We start from the raw sequence: 23,244 nt of genomic DNA, 5'->3' as shown, positions 1-23,244 counted from the left end.
CCTCGTGTCAGCTCAGCAGCTCGGGACCAAGCTGAGGTCAGGACACAGGCCTCAGACTTCCACTTGTGCTGTTCCCAGATGGCGTTCAGAGTCACCTTGTACTCGTGATTCCTCTCTTATGAACAGACCTTTGAAAGAGAAGTCACTTGTAGACTCAAGAGGACCTGGTATACTTTCTGTGTTCCGGGTCGTCCCGTGGTCCAATATACTTCCAGGACCTTTGTACACCAGAGTGAAGCTGCATAAAATCTCAGTTTAATGATTTTTCAATGTAGGCAATGAAACCATCATTTTATAGTGGTTGCAGTGATGATCAAAGTTGAAACAAGCATTTTTCTTTTCTGTCTTACCTAACATGCCCTAACAGGGTGGCTTCTTAGAAAGCTGGAAAAAACAATTAAAAACACGGGAAAGCAAGTCCTTGCCCTTTCCACACCCTTTCTTTTCTCTCTGACAGATTGTAGAGGCTGAATTCATAGCATTCCTGTCCATTCTCCACTGTTCTCTGACTCGTACCTTCTGGTTTACTAAGGAATTTTCCTATAAATTTTCCTAAATTCTCTTTAAAGCCAGGTGATGTGGCCGTTCCCCTCTCTTTTCACACCACCACCATTGTATAAAAGAAGGAAATGAGCCAGAAGGTCATGGGTTATAATTACTTAACCAAATATGGCCCTGTGTTGGATGGTGACCTTCGTGCTGGTTTGCATGGTGACCTAGTAGCACTCTTTGTCTTCTTTTAAGAGCCTGTAGATGTGACAGAACAATACTAAGAGGCAGGTCACATGGAGCTTGAAATGAGAGCATTGCTGCAGTCGTGGCTCCCCAGTTAGGTGAAGTGTTTTTTCTTGACCTTTCTTGAAAAAAACAAAAAGCACATTCCTGCCGTGTGCACGTGTTGCAGGGTAGGGGGATGTAGGCTTTTTTAGCAAGTTACCACGCATCTGTGACTGATGACGGGTTGCATCCCAACAAGCCTGTCATAAGTTGAAAACGGTGTTAAGTCAAAAAAGCATTTGATACACCTGTGAACATCAGCGTTTAGCCTAGCCTAGCGCTTAGAATACTTACTTTAGCCCCCAACTGGGCAAAATCATCTAACACAAAGCCTGTTTTCTAATAAAGTGTTGAATATCCCATATGATACATTGAATACTGTACCGAAAGTGAAAAACAGAATGAAAACAAACAAACAAAAAAACCGGAATGGTTGTCAGTATATCGGTTATTGATCTTCGTGATTGCGAGGCTGCCTGGGGCCGTGGCCCCTGCCCTGCGTCATGAGAGAAGATTGTACCACGTATCACTAGCCCGGGAAAAGATCCAAATTCAAAATCCAAAGTACAGTCTCTACTGAATGCATATCGCTTTCACGGCATCATCAAGTCGAAAATTCCTAGGTGGAGCCGTCGGAAATTGGGGGCCCTCTGTAGATCTCGAACAGGGAGATCTGTTGGAGGTGGTGGATGTGTTTATTACCTTGTTTGTGGTGGTGGTACCAAGGTGTATGCGTATGTCCGAACTCATCCAATTGTATATATTAAAGATGCGTGACTTTTTTTTTATATGAAGTATATCTCAGTTAACTTGAAAAATAAATTGCTGTGTCAGTATGAGAATTCCTTTGACCTCCCACCAGCGTGTGCTGATCTCAAGGGGTGCATGGGATGCTGCAAAGCTGTCTTCCACAGGAAGTATGTCTGGTGGTCCTGGAACACTGTGGGGGGTGGTCCTAAGGACCTCTTGCTTCCACCTTCTCTGTGGAAGGTGTGGCGGTCCAGGTTATGTTACAGAACTGTCCACACGGTACTGTCCTAGGACTCCAAAATCATAGACCCGGCATTTCTCTGGTCCCTCCATGTCACCATCCCAGAAACCAAGGCTTAGACCTTAACACATGGCCATGAAAAACACCAGTGAACAGATGTCAGTCTTTGTATCACACACCCGCATGCACAACACTTTCTCCAGAATCCTCTGTTCCAGGCACGAGTCAAAGAGGCTTGGAATATAACCTCCAAGAAAATATCATCATTGTTTTACAAAACTGTGTTCAATATGGAGTTTGGGGATTATAAGACAGGCATTTGAAAATGGCCAGTACATAGCTTCTCCCACAAAAGAGACCACCACCAGACCCAGGCTATGGACAAAAAAGACCTTCTTGTTTCAGGCTCCTGGGATCAGTGGTTCTCCCTAGCTCTTCTCATCCTTGTTTTTTCTTTAATGTTTATTTATTTTGAGAGAGAGAGAGCATGCATGCACAAGAGAGGAGGGGCAGAGAAAAAAGGAGAGAGAGAGAATCTCAAGCAGGCCCCGTGCTGTCAGTGCAGAACCCTACGCGGGGCTTGATCTCACAAACCATGAGATTATGACCTGAGCCGAAATCAAGAGTCGGACGCTTAACTGACCACCCAGCTCTTCTGCTCTTGGCATGGAAAGTCTCTCATAGTCTCTGTAAGCACTACCAAATCTACGACAAAATCTCTCGGTAGGATCATAAACTGTAAGTCCCCAAACCTTCTAAACAAGTCTGAAGAAGCCGGGTCTCAGAGCTGCTGTACTCCCCGCTCCTTTCCCATGAGTGCCTTTGGGGGGCCCAAGCAGAATGCAGCCTTCTATGGAAACATCCCACCTGTACACTAAACATTCTGAGTCCCCCAGTGGGCCCGGGTCTGGCCTAGAGTCCACGCGGTGGCCCTGGGCTGCTGCTGACTACCACCTGCCCACACCATGGCCTGCGTAGTATTCCACACAGGAAGGGCAGAGAGCCAAGGGCTCCGGACAGGGATCCACTACAGTGGATTCAAACATTAGGATCTCCCTTACTTCCAGAGGGCAGTCAACCTCAAATCCAACCCGTCAACTTGTCACTGTTATTGCTGGTCAAGTTCAACTCTCTGAGAGACCGAGAAGACAAGTGTCATTTCACAGCGAGATGCGGGTTGGGCTGCCGCAGTCCTGGACCTGGCAGGTGGATACAGCCACCTCCCACTCAGCACTGGGCCATCCAGGTTTCCATTCAAACCTTGCTTTTGTTACCATCTTGCTCATTAACACAGCCACAAATCGCTCCCCTTAAACGGTGATGTTCTATGGTCTGATTTAGTCATGAAGTTTTTATTTAACTTCCTAGAGCCAGTACTGTTCCCAAAGAAAACTTTTGCAATGTTACAATAAAAGTCGACAGGCAGAAATCTAAAACTCAGGCTGCATTTTTGTTCTCTACATTGAAGCACATCAGTGACATGAGAAGGTGGAAGCAAGAGGTCCCTAGGACCATCCCCCACCCCCCGACAGTGTTCCAGGACCACCAGACATGCTTCCTGCAGAAGACAGCTTTGCAGCATCCCACGCACCCCTTTAGATCGGCACACGCTGGTGGGAGGTCAAAGGAATTCTCATACTGACACAGCAATTTATTTTTCAAGTTAACTGAGATATACTTTATATAAAAAAAATCACGCACATTTAATACGTACAATTGGATGAGTTCGGACATATGCATACGCCTTGGTACCATCAGCACAAGAAGAAGTATTCAAGGTGTGTGAGACACCACAGGCCCCCCTCCAGCTCCAACGGCAGTAAACAGTCACTCATCTCCCATGTGCCCCTCACCTCTAGCAGATTCCCCCCAGCTACAAGCTGCCCATGCTGCTGGCTTTTGTTGGCTGGGTGGGCCAGGCATAGAGCAGGGGCTGGCAACGTGATAGGTGCTTGGGGACAAGTGGAGACAGGTGTGCCTTGGCCTCTGCCTCACCACTTTTCCTTCCAGAAGCACACGGGCCTCAGGGAATTCTGGGTCAGTGCCTGCTGGCTTCACAAGGGAGCCACCAACCTGGAGGGGTGGATGGGGTGGGGCATCTCATGGGGGAAGCTCCCCAGAGATTCAGGTTTGCTGACGGAGGGGAGGATCACTGGTGCAGATGTTTTCATCCCAAACCTGCCTCGACCTCACAGAGCCACTTTGAAAATCACAGACCCTGGGTCCAGGCCCTAGCTCCGGGGATTCAATGCGGGGAAGCCTGGAGTTTTTTTGCTTGATTTTAAAACTTCTCAAGTCCTTCTCATCAGCCAATTTGGAAACTGCTAACGTGAACCCTGGATTTTGTTTTCACACTGGGGAGATGGAGGGCTAGTTTGGGATTAAGAGCATAGGTTAAAGGCAAGAAAAGAGAGGCAAAGTGCATATCAAAATGCAGTGTTCCTGTTTCCTAGATGGGGCTCAGTTGCTTTTGTGCCAGGGTCACCTCCTCTGTGCTCTGGGCCACTTGGGAACGTGCATTTTTCTTGAAGAGTCACTAGGATGCTCAGGCTTGACTCTAGACCAACCTGGAGTGAGCTAAAGGGGCCTGGGAGGCTGGATGTTTGCATCGATCGTCCTGCAAGGGACCTTCTACTTTGAAGGCCTCCAGTTGAGAATTGTCATGTATTCACACTGTAGGTGATTCATAAAACTTAAAAAAAAAAAAAAAAATCCATTCCATGACTGATTATAGTGTTTCTTGGCAATTCTAATTTTATGATTACAGTGAGCTAACCCTCAAGGGAGACTGGTCTTATATACAGAAATCTAACAAAATATAATGAAGAAACAGGAAGCCACACAGGGTGCCTTGGTGCTTTAGAACATCCCAGAAATAGGAGTGCTAATCCTCTCTCTCCATATCTTATGTTCTCAATTTTGGAGATTTCAGCATGAGGGATGGTGGTTCCGGCAGAATGTGGCTCGGGGTCAGTGGAGAAATCACACAGCAGAGCCTCTATTATTTTGTATGAAAGGGAAATAATTTATTTTCTGTTAGGGACTTTTTACAGAGCCCTTATTTTTGCCCCTGAAGGACAATATCTGGGTTTACCTGCAGAACACAGGAGAGGTGTGAAACAGTTAGAACTTTATAAAAGGTAACGTACCCAAAGTCACTTTTTGCTCTCAGTGATGTCACACTGAAGACCGTAGGATACATTCGGTTCCAGACCCACACCCTCTAGCTTCAGGATCAAAGTCCCTTAGGTCTTAGTGTCCTAGTGACCGGGATTGGAGCTCCTCGTACCACAAGATCCCAATGGATCGGCTGATGAACCGGATGATTGCATTAGGTCCTTTGTGACTCTAGAATTGGGCATGAAAATGTATATCCCTTAGAGGCTGACCGCATGAGGCCCAGTCCTGTCTCCTCAGATGTTTTGCTTGCAGGATGGATGATGTTTGTGGGGAAGCTTGTCATTTTGATGGTCTCAGTAATGGAAAACTCAAAGAGGCTGCTGAACAGAGTACCTGATGACTTGGGCTTTTTTTTTTTCTTGCAAAAAATAGAACTGAGTAAAGCAGAAATTGCTTATTCTCAAATTAGAGCCCAATTTCAAGTGGGTTACTTGGTATAGGGTTCTGAACTCTTTGCACAGTTATAGGACCCCTGGGTTTGGGCCATTCCTAACTCGTCCCTACAGTACTCCTCCATTTTAGCACAAAAATGGCCAAGTAAATGTCCTGTGTTCTCAGGAGCTTCTCTCTCTCCCGTCATATGCTGGAACACTTTAGAGATAGTTTATATGCATGTATGTATGTACATGTATATGTGTATGTGTTGACAATAAAAGGATGGAAAAATCTATACCGTGTAAACATTAAGCATTATCAAATGAAAGGCAGGAATGGCTATATTAATATCAAAGTACACTTCAGAGTATGGAAAATCACCAGGTATGGAGGATCCTATCCAGGAGAGCACAGTACATTTAGTTGTCCTGTGTCCTAAGGCTGTGACCACCCCTGAGACTTCCTTGGTTTGGGTGACCTGGACACTTGTCAGGTATTCCTCGGTTGGGATTTAGCTGGTAGTTATTCTCATTGTTAGGCTGGAGTTATGGGTTTTTTGGAGGACGACCATAGGGGTAAAGTGGCATTTTTCATCACATACTACCCAGGGTATGTGCTGTCCATCTGCCTTATTAATGTGCCCTTGGCCTTAACCAGCCGGCAGAGGCTGCCTGTTAGGGTTCTCCACTCTAGAGTTCCTCCTAATGCCCTTCTCAGGCTGTCCTCCTTGGGAAGAGGTCTGAGTGCAGCCCCCACGTAAGTGAGCAGGTTAAGCTCCCGATCCTTGAGAAGGAGGAGCTACATGATTTATTTGGAATTCCTCTGGTGACGTTTGTCTTTTCTCTCCCACTTATTTATTTACTCAACTTTCCATTCCCTTGCTTCTTCTTTTTTTTCTTTTTTTTTTTTTTTGTAATTTCTATGCTGAATGTGGGGCTTGAACTCACAACCCTGAGATTGAGTTGCTCACTCTCCTGAGTGTGCCAACCAGGCACCCTCATTCCCTTACTTTTTGAAGCTCATTTCACTATATACATAGGTAAGCCTAAACAACGGTGTTTTGTTGGCTGGTTTCAGGGCTTTCTGAAAATGGAACCGTGTAGGGTCCTTTGCCTCTTTTCCCTACTCATCATGGTATCTGGGAGTCATCAAAGTGATTTGGGGCAGCTTGCTTCTCTTTCACTGCTGTACGGTACCGAGTCGTGTGACCGTGCACGCCTTTCTCCCTTCTCCCCTTGTTTGGATGCTCTGTTTCTCTTCTTTTTTTTTTTTTTAATTTTTTTTTTTTTTAACGTTTATTTATTTTTGAGACAGAGAGAGACAGAGCATGAACAGGGGAGGGTCAGAGGGAGAGGGAGACACAGAATCTGAAACAGGCTCCAGGCTCTGAGCAGTCAGCACAGAGCCTGACACGGGGCTTGAACCCACGGACAGTGAGATCGTGACCTGAGCCGAAGTCGGACGCTTAACCGACTGAGCCACCCAGGCGCCCCTCTGTTTCTCTTCTTTAATGTCATAAGCAGTGCTGCTGTGAGCACTGCTGGGCAGGTGCCCCGACACACATGAGCCACTTTCTCTACCACCCACGACTCGGAGTGGAATTACCGCCTTGCACGGTGTGCCACGTTCAGCTTAAAGGAAAATACCAAACTGTCTTCCAAAGTGGTTATTCCATTTCGGTTTCCCCAGCAGAATGCGAGGGTTCCTGTTGCTCCACAGCCTTCCGAACACCTGTATCCTCAACCTTGTGCATTTTTAATCCATCTGGAGTCAAATGGCATCTTACTTCCTACGATCACAAATTATGAATGCAGTGGAGCTTTTTGTATATGTGCTCCCCGTGTGCGCTGCCCTTCTGTGCAATGACCGTGTCCTTTGCTTTCAGTCAAGCTGTTGATCTTTTTCTTGGACTTTTTATGTATTCTAAATACCAGTCCTTTGTCATTATGTGTGGTGCTTACGGCGGTTTCTTTACAAGTGTATTTCATCATGTTTCAATCTGTGAAAGTCGAGAATTCCTTCTCAATCGAGAATCCAGACGTTCTTTTATTGTGCCGGCAATGGATAACCACTAGTTACAAACTTTAATGCTTTCACGTAAAAGGGCATCTTGCATTCTTCTGGCTCTGCTGAGAGGGCCACATCCATTTTGTGTCGTTTCAGTGTTTTCAGTGTTCAACTGCCTATTTTGAGATAGGGGGTTGAGAAGGAGACATACAAAGGTTTTCAATGCTGGAATTGTATTAACAGTGCTTCAGTTGCCTTGGCCAGGTGTGTAATCAGGTTTTGGGCTGTGCATTCTCCGACGCTTCGTGGGCTTGCCGAAACTCTACTCTTTCATTCTCTGTTGCTGCACGAATCAGTTGCTAGAAAGAGCTGGAAGATTTACTCCTCATTATTGATCGGCATTTCATGAATATGTATGCCTATCCCATGTACTTTTATCCTTCTACTCAAAGTAGCTGAATAGTATGAAATTTAAATTTTTAATTGGAAATCTTCTGTGACCTCCGTCATGAGTCAAGAGCTCTTATTATGTAGAAGAACAATGGCCGTCTCAAAAAGTGAGATCGTTTTAGATGAAGCACCTTAAGTTTGAATGCAACTGCAAACCAGGCCTTCAGGATAGGACACAACAGCCTTTCAGTGTCTCCTACCCACGAGTGGATTCTTCTACTGGAGGCCGTCAACAGCCACTGATAAAAGAGCATCTGTGGGCCATCCATCAATTCACCCCTTCAGATGCTTGCTGCGTACATGCATAGGCTCAGGCCCTCTTCAAGTGTTCTGTTTACAAGGACACAAAGTCCTTGTCCTCAAGGAATTACATTCCGTGGGAGAAAATAGACAATCAATAAAGACACGCCTGAAGTTCTGGCAAGTGGGATGGAAACAAGAAAACAGAGCGAGGGGATGGAGAGAATACAGCAGCTGTTTTAGATAAGGTGGGGCAGAGTGGGGGCGCCTGGGTGGCTCAGTCGGTTAAACCTCCAACTCCTGATTTCGGCTCAGGTCATGATCTCACAGTTCGCAGTTGGCGAGTTCGAGCCCCGCATCAGGCTCTGTGCGGACAGCATGGAGCTGGCTTGGGATTCTGTTTCCCTCTCTCTCTGCCCCTCCCTCACTTGCTCTCTATCTCTCTCTCTCCATATAAATAAAAATAAACTTTAAAAAAGGAAAAAAGGTGGGACAGACTGGGCTTGGCTGAGAGTTGAATTTAATTGGGGATGGGATACGAAGGAAAGAAGGCTTGGAGCAAGGAAGGTGACATTTGGACAGAGGTTTGAGCAAAGCAAGGGGACAAAGAGTCTGCAGCTATTGGAGGAACAGCATTGCAGGCGGCGGGCACAGTGCAAAGACCCCAAGGCAAGAGTTCACCCGGTCGTTCTGAGGAACAGCGAAGTGTGAGGGACAGGAGGATAGGAGCATGGAGAAAACGAGCCCAAGGTCAAGTTATTTGAGGCCTTCCTGAAGGCTTTGAATTCTGTTGTAACTTGACAGGAAGCTGTAGTAAGATTTGCACAAAGGAGTGACCCAGATCCCTGCCCTCGTACATATACTTGTCTTGCAAAGCCACTGTTAGGGAAACAGGCTGGGGATGGGGCAGGGGGCGGTGGAGGGTGAACCCAGAGAGACCAGTGAGGAGAAAGTCACACAGTCAGGAGAAGAGGGGTCTGCTGGCTTGGAGCAGGGCGGTGGAGGGGGCGAGTCAATGTCAGTGGATTCGAGACATTGTTTGGGGGTGAGCCCGCAGGGTCTGTCAAATGGGGTGGGTGGTGCCGGAGACGAGGCTGGAATGGCTCCAAGGTTTTTGGCTTGACGAGCAACTGGATGAAGGGTTTGTCATTTGCTCAGAAGGGAACACCGGTGGGAGACACAGGAGAGTTTTGTTGTTGACTTTATTCGTTTTCTTTTGTTTCTGGTGGGGAGAATGAAGAGTTGTTTTAAGACGTGTACAGCGGGAGGGCCACATTAGACATCCAGGTGGACGCATCCAGTGGTCACTTGGGTGGAGTAGTCTGGCGATTCGGGTGAGAGCAGGGGTGGCGACAGTTTTGGAAGTGACACTCATCGCAATGGTGCTCAGAAGCAGGAGGACGGGCGGAGTCATCCGGGCCATTGGCAGATGGAGTAGGGGCTCCCAGACAGTCTGGTTGCTCCTGCATCTCTGTCACAAACAACATAGGAGCCAGAGGGGAGACTGAGAAGGGGGAATCAGGGAGGGGAGAAGCAGGGCTGTGTGATTGCCCAGAAGCCAAGTGAGGGATGCACTCAAGAGGGGCTGATCGACACTGTCAGCTGTCAGCGTGCCGGTGAGGGAATCCAGAAATGAGAGGAGTATTCATGACACAGTAGAGCAGATTCCTCCAGGGGCAGAGGGGTGGCATCCAGTGCACAGAGAAGGGCAGAGCTCAGAAGGGCACCCAGATGCTCATGCCAGGAACAAAAGGGACGGTGGCCTGTTCATAGGCACAGGTACATGGGTGGCCTTCCGACTGCTTCTGTTTCTCTCAGGAAAATAAGAGGCAAGCAAAGTCATTCATCAACCAAGACTGGGGGTGGGGGGTGGGCATGTGAGCGGAGGGAGGAGAATCTGAAACAGACCCCTCACAGACGGAGAGAGGAGTCACTTGGGACACAGAGTAAGCTGCCAGGTGGCACTGAGGGCTTGCTCGGGCCGGTGATCAGAAATATAAAAATGGGACTGGTCAGCGGGTTGTGAGTGCCTCTGGGGCCATATTCGGCTGCCCTGGGGCAGGTATGGAGTAGGCGCTACCAGAGTCTTCTAGATGGTTCCTTGGTACTTGTGGTGGCCATGTCAGACTCCTGATTTATGGCACCTGAGATCTCTTGAGCGTCTCTTGGCATATGTCACCAACTTTTGGCTCACCTAGGTCAGGAGTAAAAATAATCATGCTTGCGGTAGCATGAAGTAGGCACCTCAGGCTGTAGGTGGGATCAGGGAGGCCTGTGTGGTGAGGAGAGGGGATGGGACCCAGCCGAGGCTGGTGGGAGAAGGTGACTGCGGCTGTGGAGGGGGTGGGGGTAGTCAGCAAGGCAGACAAAGCGAGAACTATGTTAGGAACCAGTGAGAGGTATTCGTTAACAGCACTGCTCGGCAGAAGGGAAGGCTAGTCAAAGCCAGACGGCAGTAGTCCCGCAGAATGGCTTCTTTGCTTTCTTCGACGGTACTGTGACCCAGGAACTGGGCTAGAGGCAGCACAGGAGAACACTCATGTGGAAAATGCACACGAGGTGGGATGTAGAGACTGATTTTACTATAACATCAGCCATGTTGATTCTGAGACTGGGGCAGGAGATCTACAGGATGAGCCTGGCGTATGTTGTGATGCTAGAAAGTAAGGATGTGTTCTGAATGCTCGGAACACACGCATTCATACATACATGCAAACTCACAACGATGGTGGAATGTCAAAGGAACACAGGAGCCGACTGAAATCAGAGTGCCCGACAGCCCAAGTTAGAACAGTTGGAGCAACAACATAAGAAATATTGGAATGTAGCCCAAGGTACAAAATAAATATCCAGAAGTTTCCACTGATACAGATAAATGAATAAATTTTAAAGCCGGGGAAGAGAGACAGATTTCCTGTGTGGAATAACAAATAACTTGTGGAGACACTCTTCCTCAGGAAGGTGGAGCACAGATCCCCACCCTTGGGTGGGCGGTGCTTAGAGGTGTCCTTCCAGAAAGCTCTGTATGGAGAAGAGGCAGAGTGACTCAGAAGTGGGAAGACACACCTCAGCCGGCCGTCGCTGTCAACATTGACAGCGATGAGTCAGTGGGTAGCATCTACCCTTGATACCCATGTGATGAAAATGGCATCTCCCCTCTGTGCTCTTCCTCCCAAAGCCATAACACAACTCTGCTGAGGAGAAACCAGACATATCCCAGCTGTGGACCTTCTACAAATTACAAAGACCTGGCGACTGTCCCTCAAAACTGGAAAGGTCATCAAGATGAGCCAAATCTGAGAAATTGTCACAGCCAAGAGGAGCCTAAGGAGACATGAGGACTGACTGTGATGTGGTCTTCCCAGTGGAATCGCGGATTTTAAAAAAGGACTTAGGCAAAACCCAAGGGCATCCGCATAAAATATGAACTCTAGATAATAACGCATCAGTATTGGTTTATTAATTGCCCAAATGTACCATTCTAATGTAAGATGTTAATAAGAGGGGGAAACTAAAACTACTCTGAAAAATAAAAAAATAATAATTTTTTTTTATTTCAAAAAATCAGGCACAGATGATAGAAATTCTTATTTTCTCCTTCTGTTTTCTTGAATGACGGGAAAGACTTCCGTAAAACAATGATATGTTTGGAATAAATATCTGCATTTATCTTTACAAAAGCATTTGTAGGGGTATCTGTGTAGTGAGTAAACCCAGAGTAGCCAGGTATCCCCTCATGTACTAGGTCCCTGACCTGGGCCAGGCTCCATCCTGAGCATGATGGGTGAAGGTCCCCATCCCCAAGGCTAGATACAGAGGGGCTTTCTGTAATTTTTTCTCGCCATTAAGCAGGAAAATTGAAAACCTGGAATATTGAGGAATGTGGGCATAAACCATGTATATCTGAAGACCTAAAATGATTTGGGCAGCTTAATTACATTTGGACACTGTAAGACCTTGATAATATGGACTGTTTTTAAAATCACTGTGCTTCTAGTTTTACTCTTGTGTGGTTTTAGAATTAGGCAGAGGATTGTGAATAATAAAGTGGTAAGGAAGAAGGTCAGGTATTGATTAGTGTAGCTGAATTCATTAGTAAGAACCAAGGAAGCTCCTGGCATTTACGTTATGATATATTTATGAAATAGATATTTAAGTTATAACAGTTACAATTACTTTTGTGGGGAAAAAAATAGCAAAGCCCAATAAACTCTTAGAAATGGTGACCGATGGCTATTTGTCTACTTTGAGAGCAGTGGGTGTGCATCGTGAAAACACTTCACACTCTCGTGGCATTGGAAAGGAGGGCCAAATTTTGCCAGAGATCAGTGTCCATTTTCACAGATGAGCATTTTTCTTTTCTTCTTTTTTTAATTTCAGCTTTATTGAGGTATAACTGGCTAATAAAATTGGAAGGTACTTAAAGTGTACATCATGGTGCTATCATTTTCCATATATGTTGTGAAAGGATTCTCCCCACCTAGATGTTAATTAAAACATCCATCACCTCACATATTTCGTTCTTTTTTTGGTGAGAACATTTAAGTTCTCTCTTAGCCAATTTCACTTATGCAACACAGTGTTACCAACTGTAGTCACTGTGCTCTACGGGAGATTGTCAGACCTTATTCATCTTAGAGCTATAAAAGCTTATATCCTTTTTACCTAAACCTAATCCTCCCTGTTTCTTCCACCTTCCCAGCTACTGGCAACCACTTTCTGGCTCTACTTCTACAAGTTTACCTTTTGGGGGTGGGGGTGTTTTTCCATTGCTCTCCTTTGTCTCTTGACCCCGTTACTGTGATGTCTTCCAGGCCGATGGAAGACCGTGTTGGTTCCAAGTCCGTGTGTTTTACAATTAATGCTGTATAATGAAATTGGCTTGTTACGTTGACAGTGAGTCTCCAAAATGGTGGTACTTGGGCTAAATTAACGCTCATAACCTTCTTCTCAGTGTGCTGAATGTCTAAGACGCTCATGAAGAAACTGACAGAGGTTAGCAAAGGTTAGCAAAATGGATACTCTCAGGGCCTGAGTGGTAAATTATGTATAAAAAGAGTAAAAAAAAAAATAGCATTTCCCAGTTTCTGTTGCAGCAACAGAACTCCCAATTCTATTTCTTTTGTCAGATTTCCTAGGCACTAATGACTCATATTGACTTATTAGTCTAGTGTTTGGAATTCTGGTTGTGTCAGGGATTTCACATAGTAAAATTAGTTGCTTGGTGACAAACTTCTGCAAACTTACATTTGAAGATATTTTTGTTAATATGGCTCAGTTTGGGAGATTATCTGATCCTGAGAGTAAGGATAAATTAGCAGTATTCACTTAAAAAGAAAAAAAAGATGGGGATGGGGTATAGCAGAAAATCCGAGCTTTATTATAAAGTATAAAACTTTCTTTTTCTTGAGAATTGCCATCCACTAATAAATCCTGCTCAGGATCCAGTAAAAAGAAAGTTCGCTTAAGAAATTATTTGTGCCTCACATCCAGTATGATGGCTGCTATCAAAAACAAAACAAAATTGGGGCACCTGGGTAGCTCAGTTGGTTAAGCATCTGACTTCGGCTCAGGTCATGATCTTGCGGTTGGTGAGTTTGAGCCCCGTGTGTGGCTCTGTGCTGACAGCTCAGAGCCTGGAGCCTGCTTCGGATTCTGTGCCTCCCTCTCTCTCTGCCCCTCCCTGGCTCATACTCTGTCTCTGTCTCTCTCAAAAATAAGTAAACATTAAAAACAACAGCAACAAAACAAAACAAACAACAAAAAAACATTGGTGAGGATGTGGAGAAATTGGAGCTCTTGTTCACTGCTGGTGGGAATGTAAAATGGTACAGCCATTACAGAAAATAGTTTGGAGGTTCCTCAAAAAATAAAAATGGAATGGTCACATGACCCCATCCACTTTGGGATATATGCCCCAAAGAATTAAAAGCTGACTCTCAAAGAAATAGTCGCACGTTCACATTCATAGCAGTGCTACTCATAATAATCCAGAGGTGGAAGTAAGCCATATGTCCATCGATGGATGGGTGGATGGATAAACAAAATGCAGTATAATACCTACGATGAAATATTTTTTAGGCTTACAAAGGAGGGAAATTCTGACACCTGCCATAAGGTAGAGGAACCTTGAGGACTTTATACTGAGTGAAATAAGCCAGACACAAAAGGACAGACGCTGTATGATCCCACTTACGTGAGGTCCCTAGAATCGTCACAATCATAGAGCTAGAAGGTGGAGTGGTGGTTGCCAGGGGAGGGGGATGGGAAATTAGTGCATAATGGCAACCTGGTTGCAGTCTGAGAAGATGAAAAAGCTCTGGAGATCGAGGCTGAACAATGTAAATGTACTTAATGCCACTGGACCTGTACACTTAAAATTAGTAGAAATGGTTAAATTTTATGTTATGTGTGTTTTGCCACAGTTTAAAAAATAAATCGTATGGCATATTGTGTGCTTGAGCTTCTACTAATACTGTAATCAGTCTTTAAAAAGGTGATAAATGCCGCTCTGGGTCAATGAGGCTAGGTCCAGTGGGCAGGTGGAAATGCCGGTGTGATGCAGAGCCACCATCGGAGACATAGACACCAGGGAGCAAGAGCCCTGGAACCATCAGTGCAAAGTGAGCTCGCTTGCAGAGCCCCAGGGGTTGGGGAGGGGCCAGGAGCACCAGGAAGCAGCAGGCAGCAGAGGAGGAGGAAAAAAAGCCAGCCACCTTCCATCTTGGATGTTTAGGAATCTCTTTTCACTGGTTCCCTTCAGTAACATCAACAAATGCTTTATGTTTTGGAAATAACTTGGCTACACTTACTTGCCTATAAAATGTATTGTGGTTAAGTGCCATGGACACGTGACAATTCTCTCTTGGCTGAATACAAGCAGATATCATTCAGATTAGCCACAGCAGGAGCCGGGTGCACCCAAGATCTGTTGGGACCTCCTTATAAAACTTCCAGCATAGGATTGATGGTGCTCTGGCATCCCAATTTGATGGCACTACCTTAGAGCACTGGTCTTATGGTTATTTTAAATTCCCTCATGCCGCTCTTTTTAAATGGCACTGTCATAATCTAGGGCAACATGTTTTTTGAATCCCTGTAAACAAGCTACATTCGAGTCTACTGAGTCTTGTGATTTGGCATCTCATGATGTAGGGGGAACCAGAATGTCTTAACGATTATCCAGCATGGACCAGGTAGTGGGTACTTCCTGTGGATCATTTGATTTCAGCCTCACAGAAGCTCCGACCCCATCTTCAAACACAGCAATGGAGGTCAGAGAAGTTAGGCAACTTCCCCCACGGTCACCTCCCGGGTTGGTGCTGAAACTGGATTTTAAACCCAGCCTTCCCCAACTGGAGAGGAACAATCACAAAGGAAACCTTCACACATACAAAGATGTAGAGACTTTACAGGCTTTGACTGTCATCCAATACAATTAGGAAACAAATCCTAAAAAAGACCCTCTCCAAAATAACCCATGGAGTGAAAGCCACCAGGCTCTTACTGCCTTGGAAGTCTGTGCCCTGTCCTGTTCAGCCACGCTTAGCAGGAGCAGCTGCAGGGAGGTGGCCATCTGCTTGGGGTGACAACAGTATATACCCATGGGCCTGCTCCTGCACCACGGGAGGAACTGAACTCTTCAACTTTGTGTTTTGGAATCGGGAAACTTCCCTTGCAGCTGGTCTAGCCTTCCTGTACCCCTCCTCCAATAGGGTATTAAAAAGCCAACAAGGCCTTCCCAGATCACACCTGGAAGACTGGGAGCTACTGTCTCTTTCTCTCATCTCATTCTCATTTACCAGTCCATCAAAAAGAAGTTGAAATTCGTGTCTTGCTTATTCGTATCCGCCTTGCCCTAGGGATTTCTTTCTTCAGCCATGCTACAAAATTCTACCAGGGAACACTCCCGGGTCGTAGAGGATCATGGATATAAAGCCTGAGCTTTGTGATGAGACCGTTCTAGGCACTTGGAATCCCCGTGCAGGCCCTTTATAGCTTTGTGGATTTGGACAAGCTATTTAATTATGCTCCAGGTTTATCGTTCCTTGCCTATATCTGTAGATAACTTTAGTTTCCGAAAGTTGTCGTAAACATTTGATGAGCTAGCACATCTGAAACAGTGTGGTGCGTGTACAAGGTGAATGTCGTTGCTCAGGTACACCCGTGCACCCCTTAGCCACTCCGTTGGCATCCTGTACTGGCACCCCTCCACCTCTGTGGAAAAACAGTGTGGAGAGCCTAGCGCTATTGTTTATTTTCTCTTTTACATGTAGTGTATTTTTGTGCCTTAGGGAAGTAGTAAGACCTTGACTCTTGTCACGGCTTAATTAACTTACTGAGAGTTGGAACGGCCACCGGATTCCATATTGTGTCCTACTTAAAGTTGAAGTGTATTAGCTGTAATTAGTGATCCTGCTTGTAAAAAGCCACCAACTGGTCTTTCTGTTCCCCCACAGGATACCACAGGTTTCTGCCAACTCCTGTCAAATTAGTGGGCATCTGGCAAGTCTTACTTACAGCACAATTTGAAACTTTAGTAAGGAAGTTATAAGGTATTTCATTTGTTTCTGGGACTGCTTCTTTGGGTATCTCCTTAATATGAATGTACTGTTTAAAAATATTTGCCGATACACACGGAGGGAGGAAAACATTGTAATAAATGAGGGAATACATAGAAGGTATTGCCTTTTTGGACTGACCTTGCTAAGGTCACTACGTGGGCTTTCCTTTTTTTTTTTTTTTTTTTAATAGATGTTTGTCTGTTTCTTTTTAGAGAGAGAGGGAGAGAGAGAATCCCAAGCAGTCTCCAAACTGTCAACGTGGGGCCTGAACTCACACACCGTGAGATCATGACCTGAGCCAAAACTAGGAGTTGGACTTTTCACTGACTGAGCCACCCAAGCGTCCCTGCATGGGTTTTTCTGTTGGCTGCTAAAGCAACTCACCACAAACTCGGTGGCTTAAGACAGCCCAAATTTATCCTCTTAACAGTTCTGGAGGTCAGAAGTCCAAAAACCCAGGCTCACAAGGCTAAAATCAGGGTTTCCACAAGGCTGCATTCCTTCTGGGGGCTCTAGAGGAGAATCTGTTCCTTGTTTTCCCCCCTACTTTCTAGAGGTATCCTTATCCCTTGGCTTAGTAGTACCTTCCTGTCTTCAAATGAACCACATTTCTGACCCACCTGGCTAATCCAGGATAATCTCCCGCTCTCAAAATGAGCTGATGAGCAACCTTAATTACCCTCTGCCATGCAATCTAATACATTCACAGGTTTGCAGGCATTTGGATGCAGATACCTTCCGTGGCGGGGGAGGGGGGTGTGGGGGCTATTATCCTTCTTCCCTCATCAGCCAAAAGCCTATATTTGAGTGAGTTTCCATACTCATTTCTTGACTGCATTGAAGGAATGAAATATTACAAAGGAAAAAAAATCGTTTAGAACCACAGTGAAATAGATCATTTTATTCAAGTAATTCAGACTATATGTTGAAAAATCAAGGTAGGGAGGGCAACAATTCTTTTCCTGTAGTCTTCCTTCAAGATTACTCTCTAAACCAATTATTTGCTCACAGACACATATATTTTGATATGTCTATATCCACAAGTGCATGTATGTATTTTTCTGAAACTCCAAGTTAATATTCTGGGGGTAAAAAGTTACACCTTTTTGGTCTATTTAGCTGTCTGCATATTTTGACTTAAGTTCAAGAAATCCTATTCGTCCATGTCAGTTTTATATTGCAAGGTGGGATTGGCAGTTTCTTAGAGCTCTGCGACCCTGGTGTTTTCTGCAGTGGGCTAAATTGCTTTGTTGGTAGAAGGGTAAATGAAGCACATGTCTGTTAACCTTGAATCATCAGTCTACCTTATCCTTGAGCTTCCCATCAAACCAGGCGGCTAAAGCCTAAACAGCCACTGTCACACAATGAGGTCTCCCAGACAGTAAATACAAAAACAGGTAACCTCAGGTGGTACGATTCGGAAGAAGCAATGTTGTCCACTCAGTGACCTCTAGAGAGGCGAGGCTGGACAGTGATACTGCCTTAGATGGGGAGGCCAGGGGAGGTGTCTCTGAAAAGGAACTCCATGTGCCTAGGGCTTAAATCACAAGAGAACAGATACCGGGGTCTGTCTTGCTCAGCAAGGAACCCTGGTGCTTTGGAAGGCTGTCTGCTGCATAGTAAGTGCTTAGTAAATCCTGACTGAATGAAGGAAAGGGTCACTAGAACATAGTCCCCCCTTACCTTTGTACAGTGTGCTGCAGTATACAGAGGGATTTAATTAGGACTGTAATTCTCATTCTTTTTTTTTTTTTTTTTTGAAGTATAATTGACATACAATGTTATGTTAGTTTCAGGGATACAACGTATTGATTTGACAGTTCTGTACATTAATTACCCAGTGCTCAACCACGAGTAAGAGTAGTCACCATCTGTCACCATAAAACAGTCTTAGAATATTATTGACTATATTTCTATGCTGTACTTACCCATGACTTGTTTATTTTATCATTGAAAGTTTGCACTGCTTAATCCCCTTAATCTATTTTGTCCATTCCCCCGCTGACCTCCTCTCTGGCAACCACCAGTTTGATCTCCGTATTCATGAGTCTGCTTTTTAGTTTGCTTGTTTTGTTTTATAGAGTCCACACACACGTGAAATCATATGGTATTTGTCTTTCCCTGTCTGACTTATTTCACTTAGCATAATAATCCCTAAGTCCATCCAGGTTGTCACAAATGGCAGGATCTCATCCTTTTTTATGGCTGGGTGATAGTCTGTTGTATATAAATTCACCTCTTCTTTATCCTGTAGCTCTTGTTCTGGAGTCTTTTTTTTTTTTTTTTTAAATGTTTATTTATTTTTGAGAGAGAGAGAGAGGGAGACACAGAATCTGAAGCAGGCTCCAGGCTCCGAGCTGACAGCACAGAGCTGGATACAGGGCTCGAACTCACGGACTGTGAGATCGTGACCTGAGCCAAAGTGGGACACTTAACCGGCTGAGCCACCCACGCACCCCATGAGTCTTTCCTGTGCTGGGCAGTGTGCTTAGGGCTTTCTTCAAGAGCTCCCAAGTGAGGTGCTGTTATTATCCCATGTTATACGAGAGGCAGCTAGGCTAATATGGCATCGCAGGACTCCGATCGATGTCCATACGACACCAAGCCTCACTCTCTTAAACGCTACATTATCATGCTTCTCCTGAGCATCGAAAGCATCTTATGAGGCTAGGCAAATATTGTTATTTCCATTTTACAGAATAAGCTAGTCTAAGGTGGGCCTACGAATGGTTTAGCTAAGCTTAGAATTCTAGGCCCTTGACTCGCGTCTTCTATTTGCCATTATGACTGAGTGGTTCAGCTTGGTCCCAGAGACCTCTTCGGAAACAGCTATGGGCATTTTGGGGTGTTTTAGGAACAGGGGCTGTTTTGAGGAGTACATAACCCAGCCGTAACCCAGCAAGATGCAGTTAACAGGATCATTTTTAAAAAGAAAATAGGGTCCTGGAATAGGATCGGCGTTATTTTAGGAATTAGTGAAAAGTTTTGAGCCAAGAAAGTTTTTATAGCTATTCTAGGCTTTTTCTTTTCTTTTTTTTTTTTTAATCTTCTCCCACCTAAAACTTGAAACAGCAGCTTCCCATTTGTTAGATTCTCTGAGGGTTTCTTTTATTCAGTATGACAGGAGATTCATGCTAAGCTCTATTCTAGAGCGGCCACCTGACCTTTAAGATAGGATCTGGCTGTATAATAGCAAATATGTGGCTCTCATTTCTGTTGTCTGGACCTGCATGATAACTTAATTAGCTATAGTTAACAAAGGCAAAAATGAGATTTTTCTGAACTGCCTAAGCTGGAGTGATAAACGTGCTTTAGTCTTTGGATCTCACCTCTGTGATTCATAGACTAAATCTAAATACTATCTCTGACCGAACAATCAGCAGTCAGAGTGTACTTTTTCAGACTTCCTTCTGTTCAGGCTTTTCCATATTAGAAAATTAAGTCAGCGTGTACGTCCCGTTTTATTATGGAATAATCTTGATTTAACTGCGTCTCTTCCTATTCCAATGTGTCCTACATGCTGTAACAACTTACCCTTAACTGAAACTAACATGCTCCTCTTGGACCCCTGATAAAAAGGGGTGGATTCTGAACTCCTGGCCAGTATGCAGTTTCCTCTAGAATGGGCCTCCAGCTGGCCTTTTCAACCTGTGTTGGCAAAGAGAAAAGAGATCAGACATCTCTTGGGATACAGGGTGATGTGCGGGGTGAGGGAAGGGTACTGAACTCCACGTTGAAATGGCTTAAAAAAAAAAAACAAAACAAAAACAGAAGACACCCAAAGGAACACTTGTGTGCTATTGGTGGGAATGCAAACTGGTGTAGCCACTGTGGAAAGCAGTATGGAGGTTCCTCAAAAAGTTAAAATTAGAACTACCCTATGATCCAGCAATCACACTGCTGGGTATTTATCCAAAGAGTACAAAAATACTAATTCAGAGGGATACATGCACTCCTATGTTTATAGCAGCATTACTTACAATAGCCAAACTGTGGAAGCAGCCCAAGTGCCCATCGATTGATGAAGAGATAAAGAAGTGGTGTGTGTGTGTGTGTATATATATATATATATACACACAGTGGACTATTTCTCAGCCAGAAAAAACGAATGAAATCTTGCCATTTGCAATGACATGGATGATGCTAGAGAGTATTATGCTAAGGGAAATTAAGTCAGAGAAAGACAAATACCATATGATTTCACAAACAAACAAGCAAGGGAAAAGAGAGAGAAACTAAGAAATAGACTCTTAACTGTAGAGAAGAAACAGATGGTTGCCAGAGGGGAGGTGGGTGGGAATGGATGAAATAGGTGATGGGGATGAAGGAGGGCACTTGTGATGAGCACCGGGTGATGGAAGTGTTGAATCGTGATATTGTACACCTGAAACTAATATAACCCTGTGTGTTAGCTATACTGGAATTAAAAACTTAAAAAAATCCAGAAATATATATTGTTTACTTTTTATTGTAAATGACTTTTTGGAGTCATTTATTCTTAATTCTTCTGCTTAGTAATGTATTCCTACCCTCTAGTTCTTGTTTGCGCATTTCAGGCCTGGAGAGCCACCAACTGACTCCACTACCCCCCCCCAATCCTACCCATCTTCCAAGACTGAAATCAGTCTCCTTTTCCTTTTCCCCACCTCCCAGTTATCTGTCCTTTCTCTCAGCTGCTGCCGTGTAACTGGTTCAGCATCAACTCCTTCCACCAACCCTGCCTTTACTGCCTTTTTGGGTGGGTGCTCTTTTTTCCACTGGGACTGCTGTTGATTGGCTGACATTCAGAAACCCTGGAGTGAGGTGGTTGTTGATTGGTGGAGTCCACTGGGGTGAAGGAGATGTGATTGGCTAGCCCTCTGAAGCACCAGGGTAAAGCTCCTGTTGATTGGCAGACTTCACTCGAGTGAGGCAGTTATTGATTGACTGGCCTTGTGGAATTTTTATATTGATACAAGCTGGCATGAATCAATTAGAATAGGTTTGAAACCAGTCAAGTGAATAGGTTCCTTGCTCTGACCAAGGAACAAACCAGTCATTTCCTAGGTGCCAGGGGAACTTCTTATTGTCACCTGACCTGGAATCCTAGATTTCCTGGGTTGAATTAAACCTGTCGAAATACACACTACACATTAGACCCTCACCCAGCCACCCACCCCAGAAGTGGATGCATGAGCACAGATTTGGGAGTTGACAGACGTGGGCTCAAATCCTGATTCTGTAATTCAGCACCTCACTTAATCCCTGTGATCCTCAGTCTCCTAAAGAATAACACCTCCCTGAAAGGTGGGGGTTCTGGAGATTAAACAAGCTGACGTGTGTCAGGTACTCATCACACCCTTGGAGTTCTCATTACAACCCCACAGGTCTAATGACCCAAGGAAAGCATCCTGAGGGGTCATTTTGTGACTCAGTTCCCTCTTAGTTGTTTTTTTCCCTCCTAAGTCCTGTCAGAAAGATTAACTGTAAAAACCTGATGCTCAGACCTCACTCCTCAAGATTCTGATATAATTGATCTGTGGTAGAGCCCAGGCACCATGTTTGTTTGAGCTCCCACAGGATGTTCAGTGTGCATGGAATCATACCCTGCCCAGCCAGCTCCTTACTTAACTACTCTTCATACAGTGAAATCACACAGGAAATTAATAGATGGCTTTGATTGGTCTTACGTGATGGGCTCATCATGTTAAAAACTCTCTTGAAAACTGTGTAATTAAGAAACAAAGCTGGTATTCAAATGGAATAGTCTCTGAGCCCCATTCCTATTTCTGCTCTCATTATTCTTAGAAAAAGAAAAACTGCCTTTATGATTTTGAAAATTCTAACCCTGACAGAAAGGTCAGGATAGAGAGAGAGACACCTAGTATGGAGGGGAGATTTTCCAAAAGTGTATAACAAAGTGGTCTACAGTTTGGAAATGAACATTGTGTACACTTGGATGTTGCATATATTATGCATAAGGTTTATTAAATATTTCCTCCTTCCCGAAAGGTTTGATGTCTCTAAATTTGGAAGTTAATTCAAGAAACAGGAGAACATGTTTTATTTATAAGTTTCTTTAGCATCTAGTAAAAAGTGTCATGTCATTTAAAAATGGTATTCATGCTTCTGTGGAGTCAAGTGCGTTGGTTCCCTCTGTAATCCTGAAGTCATCCCTCTAAGTAATGAGAAGTTCTCTCTGTCAGAGAGGAAGAGGGTTTTAGTTAAGAGTCTTTCCATTATTCCTTCCTTCCAAGTTTTAAGGAAACCTAGTCAGGTGAAGGACTGAATATTGAATGGTTCTCCTGGAAAAAATACTGGGCCATCTTGTGCCTAAAAAGTCTGGAGCTGCTGAAGCAGTTAACTATATTCATTTTAGTGATATGCCTTTGCTATATATTACTTCCAGAACTGACGTAACTAGATGTATAATATACCATTATTTATTTCTTGTTGTTTTAACAAGCTTTTTATTTGGGGATGACTTCATATATGGTTCCCTCTTGGCGTTGCGTATTTTATGGGTCTTGACAAATGTATAGTGACGTATCCACTATTAAAGTATCATACAGAGTAGTGTCACTACTTTAAAAACCGAATGCTCCACGTATTCATCCCACCCTCCTCCCTCACCCATTTGGGCTCAATTCTAAAGATAAGAAGGAAAAGTGGGAGTTTATA

The 23,244-nt window shown here is 44.5% G+C and overlaps 1 protein-coding gene across 3 annotated transcripts in view; it reads left to right on the top strand.

The window, feature by feature from the left end:
* NCK2 (NCK adaptor protein 2) overlaps nt 1-23,244 on the top strand; it is a 152,577-nt gene that overhangs the window by 85,115 nt on the left and 44,218 nt on the right. The window contains exon 3 of one of the 3 annotated variants that reach the window (XM_042981067.1): nt 16,480-16,575. The exons of the other annotated variants lie outside the window; for them this stretch is intronic. The gene's annotated coding sequence lies outside the window, so the exon portion shown is untranslated. The remainder of the gene's footprint in view (nt 1-16,479; nt 16,576-23,244) is intronic. 3 annotated transcript variants of the gene reach the window in all.

This window comes from Panthera tigris, chromosome A3 (genome assembly GCF_018350195.1).
Source record: "Panthera tigris isolate Pti1 chromosome A3, P.tigris_Pti1_mat1.1, whole genome shotgun sequence".
NCBI classification, from domain to species: domain Eukaryota; kingdom Metazoa; phylum Chordata; class Mammalia; order Carnivora; family Felidae; genus Panthera; species Panthera tigris.
The sequence above is the reverse complement of the archived record's forward strand: the minus strand, read 5'-3'. Positions and strand labels throughout refer to the sequence as shown.